We start from the raw sequence: 9,882 nt of genomic DNA on the forward strand, positions 1-9,882 counted from the left end.
TCACTCAGCACCCATCAGCACCCCCCTCACCCCCCTCACCCCCTAACCCATCACCCAGCACCCCCCTCACCCCCTAACCCATCACCCAGCACCCCCTCACCCCCCCTCACCCAGCACCCATCAGCACCCCCTCTCAACCTCCCCACCCCTCTCCTCCTCTCACTGCAGCTCCATTATGTGACACCAGCCTGGACCAAAGCCACCCTGTACTCTGCCCCCCCCATCATCATCACCCCAACCCTCTCTGTCTTCCTCTCCCCCTGCCACATGTGGAGATACATCTGTCTCTAATTACAGAGAGTGTGTGCAGGCGTGTGTGTGTGTGTGTGTGTGTGTGTGTGTGTGTGTGTGTGTGTGTACAGTGAGTGCTCAATACTCCCAAAACATTCCGGAATTTCTGCTTTAATCTGGCAAGTCTGTGCAGGGCTATGCTGCCACACACACACTCACACACTCAGATGCGTACCCACACATACATAAACACACACACTCACTCACACACTCATATGTGTACCCACACAGACATAAACACACTCACACACACACACACACACGCTCACTCGTACCCACACAGACATAAACACACTCACTCATACACACACACACTCACACACTCAGATGCGTACCCACACAGACATAAACACACACACAAGCACCTCTCCACAGACACACACTCACTCACACACTCACTCAAACACTCACTCGTACCCACACAGACATAAACACACTCACTCATACACACACACACACACTCATATGTGTACCCACACAGACATAAACCACACTCATACACACACTCACACACTCATACACACACACACTCATACACACACTCATATGCGTACCCACACACTCATACACACACACTCATACACACACTCATATGCGTACCCACACACTCATACACACACACACTCACTCACACACTCATATGTGTACCCACACAGACATACACACACACACTCATATGTGTACCTACACAGACATACACACACACACTCATATGTGTACCTACACAGACATAAACACACACACACACACACACACACACTCATATGTGTACCCACACAGACATAAACACACTCACTCACACACTCACACACACACTGAGATGCGTACCCACACAACATAAAACATACTTCATACACACACACACACGCCATAACCAGCGCTGAAGCAGCCTTAGCGCGCACACCACACGTACAAGCGCGCACACACACACACACGTACAAGCGCGCACACACACACACACGTGCAAGCGCACACGAAAAGCCCGTTGTGACCTCGCAACTGAGCTGTCTGCTTTATCAGCGATCTACACCGACACAGACAGTTATCACGAGCGATAACACGGGTGCGTTACATTGTGTGCTTGTCCGTGAAAGTAGCGATACACTGCGCGCGTATCTTGCCTTTCGGAAGGCATATCTAGGCCATGCTGGCTGGACAACACACACCTCACCTCTCAGCGACCCTGTTCATGTATCATGTGTTACCAACGCCGACCTCTCCTTAAACGTATGCACGCTCTTTGACAGACAGACATCTCAGTTCTGTGGTTACAACAGTCCGCCACCCCCCGGGGCCAAGGCCTTACCTCCCAGCGTCCGTAGGTGAGCAGGAACATGGAGAGGGGTATGGCGGTGCCGCACATCGCGGTGCGTGAGGGCATGCTGTACTCCGAGTTGTAGAACATCTCCACCTTGACCACGGGCCGGTGACGCGGCCGGTGGCCACCGGAATAGTCCTTGGTGCACTGGCCCACGTACATGACCAGACCCACACCACGATCAGCTGCCGGCTCACGTACGCGTCCACGTTCCAGATGAAGAAGGGGAAGAAAGTGATGTAGAAGAGTTCGTTGCCAAGCTCGGTTCCGAAAGTGAACAGGTAGAATAGAAACTTATTCTCGATGAGAAACTCTTGTCCCGCGTCGCCCGTCAGAGAGTTCTTGCGCAGAGGTTTAAGAGTGCTAAGAGGGCAGCTCAGGTCATCTGTGACCGCTGCCATGGCATCAGGGCCAGGGCTGTTACTCGGACAGCTTTCCGAAATGACCCCGGTCGCCTGTGGCTGTCGGCCATCGCTGGCTCCCCCGGAGTTGGGATTATTATAGTGATCGCGACCCCCTGATGTCGCCTCTGCAGCTTGAGCCACAGAGGTCTCCATTAACCGACCATCACTGCCGGACTCCTTTGCCCTACAGCAGGTCTCAGTAGAGGGGCTCTGTCGCTGCCGCAGAGTATCGGAGGTCTCTCCCTCACCTCCGCCGTCCAGGAACCCGTTGCCATATGTGCCGTTGCCAAGCAGCCTCGTCTGCTTCGTCTCGGTCAGATCTGGGGGACTTCTTGAAAATGTCCCTCTAACGCCACACATTTGTTGGAATCGCGCTACGTGATGGGATCTGCAGCATAGTGCCAAAGTTTTAAAATTGCCTTTTCAAAGTACTTGCCATTTTGTTGGCAACTACGTGCCAAAGTAAAAGTACCCGGTGTTCACTTAACGATACGCTTACCTATTAGTAGTCAGCTAGCTATTTAGCTAGTTTAGAAGATAGGTGTGAGCTTAAATCATGGCTTACGAGTAAGCAGCCTAGTAACCACGATTCCGATGTCAGCGATAAATACTTTGAAGTATATTAGCAATTATAAACTAATAAGCACGCGGACACTTGCGAAAAGCAAAAACATTTTCGTCTTCTCCAGGTAATGGTAATAATAGATGAATGCATCGAGGACTTTGGGTAGCCCATGTACCACGTGCACTCAAATCGCCTTATCCCAGGTCACTGGTGTCCTGTTACCACACGACCGAAGCACTGAGAAACTCGAACTCGTCCATAGAACGGAGACACTCCGGTAGTGATTTTGTGGTTAAAAGTCCAATAAATAGTTTCAAAGTAAAAGCTCCTATTGAACGTTCACAATTTTGTCCTCAACGCTCTATGTACGTTGTTTGTATTTTCAGTCTTGTAAAATAAAAATATATATTACTGAATTCATAGTAACCACGTGTAGTGCATGGTCATAAGAAGAAAGCCGTTTTCCCTCGAACCATAACAAGCTTGTTTTTTATATAAAGGCATAAACCCACATATTTTTCTTTGACATTAGTAGTTTCAGAGACATGATAGTCCATCTAACATGTGAGAGCAAACCTAGCTGGGATTCTTAAATGGGATTAGGAATGTCAAACAGAGTTTGCTCTTTGCAACCAAAATATTTTTTTATGAGGTTGGCATAATTTAAGATTAGAAATGTTGACACCATCACAATTGAGAGCATTTCCTTAACGGTATTTCAATATGGTTACACTGCCCTCTGCTGGTAAAAAAAAATGAAAATGCACAAATCGTGGTCTGGAAGTACAGGCATGGCATACATGTGCCCCTGTGTGGCCAGAGTTCATAGTTCACCCTCCAAAAAGTTATAATGGAAATAATTGGCTGGGGAAGCTGCAGAGCGGACAGTCTGAATAAATGTGAACATGATGGTGACAGTCTAGAGTAGGTCATTATGGGATGGCGACAGTCTAGAGTAGGTCATTATGGGATGGCCACAGTCTAGAGTAGGTGGTGAGGAGCAATTGGATCATGCTATAAGGGAGAGAGAACATTTTTGTTTTTGTAGACATCAATTTGGGAAACAGATAAGGAGATACTTTTAGGTAGTCAATTAACAGTAGGCAATATGGCCATTTTATCAGTATTAATATTGGCATTAGCAGTGTAATATAAAAGGAGAGGGAGATAGAGAGGCTGCCTGGCTAGGTGTATGGGAATATTATTTAGCATTTAGTTAGGTTTGGCACGTGTGGAGATTTTAGTCATAAGCTTTGTGAGGGTGGCAGGGTGCACAACAGTGGGGCAGCCACTTAGGCTAAATTAGTCCAATCAATTGTCCTTGGACTCACCCATTGTTGTGGGGGGACACGGAACCACCCATTACGGTGGGGGAGTCAGTGTCTTAAAGGGGCAAAGGCTAGGGTTAGGGCTAGGGCTAGGGCTAGGGCTAGGGCTAGGGCTAGGGCTAGGGTTAGGGTTAGGGTTAGGATTTGAGAGAGAAAGGGGTTCATACACAGAGGGAAGACTTGAAATTATGTTCCCCTGTGTGTACCCAGGGCATGGGCACAGCGTTTATGCTTAATTTCCTATGCAACTATTTATGTGCCCATTTATGTTTGCCATGTTTCCCATACAGATGTAATTCATCCAGAAAGGAGCAGAAGAAGAAGGAGGGAAAGAACAGAGGAGAAGAAGAAGAAGAAAAGTAAAGAAAAAGGGAAGAAAAGTCATTGTAAAATAAACAGTGGGAAAAACTTATATTATGTGATGAGGTGTATGTGGTGGATGTTTATAAGAGAGAGGTATGTCCAATATATATATCTATGTGTATCTAATAATATAATCTTTTTCCTATATATATATATCTATAATGAGAAGAGTCTTTAAGGTCTGAGCAAAATGAGGGAAGGGAAGTAAAAAAGGAGGGGAGAGAGAGGGGGTATGAAATGAGTACTAAGTGAGTATTTATGGAAGGGATTGGATGTTAATGATTATGAGTCTGATAGTACTAATGTACTCATCAGAAAATAAGGCCAACTATGGTTATGTTTAGGATAAGGTAAGCTTTGGGTTTAGAAGAAAACCAATCCACAAGACTCATACCCAAATTCCCCTTTCTAAAAAGCGGTTTTTAAAGAAAAAGTAAAATAAAAACAAAACTAAGCTCAGACCAATCATAAGACTTATTCTTCCATATTCTAGGTTTTTTTTTTTTTTTTTTTTTTTTTTTTTTGGTAGAGAAAAATCTCCACTAGGAGAACATAATCCCTTGTGAAAGATGTATGGATGTTAGGTGTGGGCAGTCAGTGTCAGTGTTGGTGTACAGTGGGGATGTGAGAGGGAGGGAGGGAGAAAAACAAGGAGAAAAGAGAAAAGAGTATCCACTACTGTGTTTCCCCACTAGATGGAGGCAAAGAAGTACTTGCTACAGGAGATTTGTTTTTTTATTTTTGATTTTTTGGACCTCCGCAACAGCACAGACAAGGGCACAGACAGGTTATGCGTATCAGCAAGGGGAATTTTTACACATAGGGGAGGGTACAAGAGACTAGGCTTATGTGTCTCGAAACCTAGCTCAGGGAGTCCTACTATGGACTGGGAGAAAGGAGGATGAGGAGGATTGAGTGTGCAATCTGAGCACCTCTTCTAAAACCCCACCGGGCATTAAAAAGGGAAGGTAAAGATAACAGAGAGAGACAAAACCAAAACAAGTCAGCTTGTTCAAAATGGGCTATGCACTCTTTTCTTAAATGTTTGTAATGGTGATGTGTCTAGGTGAAGGCCGCGAGATGACAGCGGCAACAGCAGCGAAAGCGGCAGCCGGATCTGGACTCAGCGCCGTGGGATGTAGTCGCAGCGCAGCAGCGATGATGATGTTGACGAGCGGAGGGGTCCAGTACGGATTCCCGCCAGTGTACTGGGAGGAACCCAGTTGTGGCCAGTGTGTGAGGAGGGGGGGGGGGAAGTAGGGAGGGAGGGAGGGAAGGTAGGGAGAAGGAGAGCCCGTCTCTCTCGCACACCCACACTCACCACGAGAGGGCTTACTGACTGCCACTCAGATGGCCTTGACAGAGTGACCAGCCATGAAAAAAGTGCCATGAAAGGGGGTAGGTGGATACAGTGTTTAAAATAAATATATAAACAACCACACCACACACACGAAAGAGAAATTCATAATAAAGTGCCTAAAAAAATGAATGAAATAGGCGTCATCCAGACCATGCTGCCCTCAATGAAGAAAGCCAACATTGTCTGGATAAGGGAGGGGAAATCAAAAAATATCACACACACACACACCCAGACAAGGAGAAGGGAGGGGAAGTGAAATTGGAAGGAGGAGGTGCATACAGGGGTAAAACAATATATTAAATAGAAGAATTATATAAACTATACAAAATAAATAAATAAATATTATAATTATTAAGGAGGACAAGGGAATCATAGGTTTCATGGCTGGAACTCTGCCTCATGATGTTAAACTGGTCTTGTTGTCTCTATAGGCAGGAGTGCCTCATGATGTTAAACTGGTCTTGTTGTCTCTATAGGCAGGAGTGCCTCTAAGGAGGTGGTAACGTCGAGGAGAGAAGGAGAGAGGAGGGCGGCCATCTCCCGGTGTCCCCACTCCTCAGATGAGGAGAGGGGAGAAAGATAAGTGCTTTCAAAGGGAGAGGCGGGGAGGGAGGGAGAGAGGGAGGTGATGGGAATAAAGCAATGAGGGGATGTGGCACAAAACAGCTGCGCTAATGATGTTCAACAGAAGCAACTGTGTGGGCACATGACCGGTGTGTTTAAGCCACCTCTGTGTCAGAGGAGGTCTCAAAAGCCTCAGCGGCGTTGTTAAGGCCCCACGGACTATATGTTTTTAATTTGTTGATCCAGATACGTTCATTCCGTCTCCTCTGCCCCTGCGTCCAAGACGCGTTAGACTCTACGCCTGCAAAGGAGAAATCTTTGCATGTGTTACCCTGGAAGTGGTCATATAGGACCGTGGAGAGATCATGTTTGTGCATATGATAAGTATGTTGTTTAATACGTTTTACCAAGGCCCCCGAGGTTTCTCCCACGTATAAGCTTTTACACTGGTTACAAATCAATGTGTAAATCACATTGCAGGTGTATCGGGTGAACTTCTGTGGGAGTGGGAAGCCCAAACCTGTGCGTGGGTTGAACAGAAAGGGAAGTGACAATGGACTGGGATCAGTTTCCCCTGGCCCCCTCGTGTCCGTGCGGAGTTTTGCATGGACTAAAACATCCTGCAGATTTTTATTACGGCGGAGGGCGGTGATGAGTCGAAAATCACCGAGTTCAGGGCACTTGGTCACTAGCTGTTGAAAGTTGCGCCCAATGTCTTTTCTGAAGCGCATGCTGTTGTCACTATATGTCAGAATAAGGGGGATGATGGGTTTATCCTGTGTCTCTCTGCCCACATATTCGCCAGCGTTCTGTGCAAATAAGTTACGCACCTCTGCCTTAATGGTTCTCAGAAAGCGTCGGGAGTAGCCCCGCGGTAGCAGTGCCGAAAAAAGGACCCGAGTGGCCTCTTCAGTGTGGTGTGGGTAAGTACAAATTCTTTGGAATCTGATTAGCTGAGATTTGATGACTCCACCAAATGTGTGTTTGGGATGGAAACTGGTTTTGTGGAGAAGGGCATGTCTGTCAGTTTCCTTAAAATAAACCTTAGTGGCCAGTGTGAGAGGATCTGTGATGCTCTGGCGTTCGGCAAAGAACACCACCGTATCCAGAAACTCAACCTCCTCACGCTGTAGATTGTGTTTTAATTTGATCTTAGGGTGATGGTTGTTCAGTGTGTCAAAGAAAACCATAAACTCCGCCTCCGAGCCTGTGAATACCCCAAACAGGTCATCCAGATATCTTAGGTACACTGCAGGTGTCTTGGGGCATTTCAGAAAGGCACTCTCCTCCCATTGGGCCAAGTAGATGTCTGCATAAGCTGGTGAGTACTTACGGCCCATCGCACAACCACTGATCTGTAAAAAGTGTTTGTCGTTGAAGACAAAATCATTACGAGTGAGAGTGAGTCTCAGAAGATCTAAAATCTCTCTGTCTGGTCTGTCAGGGTCTGGATGGCGTGAAAAGTGATGGGAGACGGCCTGTAGGCCGAGCTCCGTGTCAATGTTTGTATACAGAGAATCCACGTCCACCGTGAACAGAAAACTATTAGGGGGGAAGGAAAGTGTTCTTAAACTGTTGACAAAGCTGTATGTATCCTTCACATAACTGGGATGGGAATGTGAAAGGGGATTGATATAGTAATCCACATATTCCGCTATCCTGTGTGACTCTGAGCCACAGTCGCTGACGATGGGCCGTCCTGGTGGAATGACGTGGGCAGTGGACCATGACTCCGGGGGCTTGTGGATTTTTGGCAGTAAATAGAATTGTCTGTGTCGGGGTTCATCGGGGCCAAAGAGGTAAAGCCTCTGTTTTTTGCTAATATAGCCCTTGCTGTAAAGACCACTGACCAGCTGACGGACGAGTCCCTGCGTCTCGGGCTGCATGGAATGGACCAAGGGTCTGTAATAGGTGGTGTTATACAGTTGCCTGAGAGCTTCCTGCAGGTAATGAGCCTTGTCCTGGAGGACAATTTGTCCCCCCTTGTCAGCCGGTTTGATTATTATGTGTGTGTCTTTAGCCAGTGTGGATAATGCTTTTCTCTGTTCTAGGGTGATGTTGTGATTCTGTTCCGCTCTAAACCTAAAACCCTCCAAGACAATCCTATCCCCCTCAATGAGCCTACGAAGATCCGCGGACACGCTCTCATGTTTGGGCTCCCAGCGTGAAGGTTCACAAAAGGGTTCTGCCACGTAGGACGTGCTGAATTGGAAATGTTCCAAGATTTTCAGCCGTCTGTGGTACATGTGCAGGTCCCGTCTCAACACGGTCACATCAGTCTGTGTGGGGGTGGGAATAAAGGTCAAGCCTCGCTCTAAGATCTGTCTCTGGGCTGCGGTGAGTCGAAATGTGGAACACAAATTCATAACGTTAGACAAACGGGGTTCGGCGTCATCGCCCTCGACCCCTCTCAACAGTTTAACCCTAAAAGCCAGTTTTCAAAAATACGGCGAGCTGTATCCGCCGTCCAGTGGACAAGATCACGATGATCTAGCTGGAACAGCTGCTGGTCAATCTCAGGCAGGCAATCAATTTTTTCCTCTGCAAGCCCGTTCAGAAAACGGATGGCGGCGCGGGAGTCAAACGTCAACCCTGTGTGGTCATTGATACGGGCGAACCAAATTCTGGCCACTGGAAATTGGGAGGTGGCTACCCTCAACAGGCTAAGAAGGTCTTTACGGATCGTAGTCTCTGTATTAGGTTTCATGCAGTTTAGAATACCCACAGAGAGAATCACTATAGTTGGCCGGGGATCTGGTTCTGGCAGTTGCCTGATGATATCTATCAGATGGCGGATGTTAGCGCCGGGGTAGCTATCTATCTGAAGCCTGCTGTCCTGTAAAGGGGGAATCCGTGACAAATTAGAGTCACCTAGAAAAACAATAGATTTACGGATGTTCAGTGACCAGTCTGTGTGTTTGCGTTGTGTTAACTTGTGTCTAACTGGTTCCCAACTGTTGGGGTCTGCTAATGGCTGTGTTCTCTCTCCTAACAGGGATAAGGATGGATGGTTTCTGGCCCCCGATGGAAGAGGCGAGAAGGCACGGGACGGGCCAGTCGCAGCGTGAGATGGCATGCCGGAGGCTAACCCAGGGTGAGATGGCATGACAGAAACTGCAGGAGGTGTGTGCAGCGTCCGGGAGGCCAGTGGAGTTGCAAGGGTGCTAGCAGTTGCGTGAGGAGCAGGAGAAGCGGAGGGATGTGGTGTAGGGCCACTGTTTGTAGGGGATATTGTTCTTGGATGAGGGGGTGTAGGCGTACGGAGTGGTATGGGAGGTGGTGGGGTGGAAGATGTTAAAACCACCCTGTCTTTAACGGGTTCGGACCCAGCAATTTTACTGTTCAACCGGTTGTGAGAGCGAGCCAGTTTGGGCCAACCTGTGTCCGCTAGATGATTGGGCAACAGAGGAGGGAGGGGCAACACAGGGGGGGTCCGGTGTGTCCAGGGAGTAAGAGGAGGCCGCAGATGTAAAAGCGGCGGGGGCTTTGAGAGAGGTGTGGTGCGTGGTTGACCTGGAAGAACAGGTCCAGCCCTAGGGGCTCTGGATGGGGCTTTGGCTGATGTGGGTAGGTTGGGCTTTGTCAGTAGTGGTGGAGGAGGACGGGTGAAGAGAGTCAGTGTATGAAAGGTTGATGTGGATGCGTGAGGGATGGGAATAGAAGTAGATGAGTGATGGGTAGAAGTTGAA

The 9,882-nt window shown here is 47.9% G+C and overlaps 1 pseudogene; it reads right to left on the minus strand.

Annotated features, from left to right (window-relative positions):
• The window catches only part of LOC122130095, a 9,568-nt pseudogene extending 7,195 nt beyond the window's left edge, over positions 1-2,373 (minus strand).
• Between the last annotated feature and the right edge of the window lie 7,509 nt (positions 2,374-9,882).

Source organism: Clupea harengus, unplaced genomic scaffold (genome assembly GCF_900700415.2).
Source record: "Clupea harengus unplaced genomic scaffold, Ch_v2.0.2, whole genome shotgun sequence".
NCBI classification, from domain to species: domain Eukaryota; kingdom Metazoa; phylum Chordata; class Actinopteri; order Clupeiformes; family Clupeidae; genus Clupea; species Clupea harengus.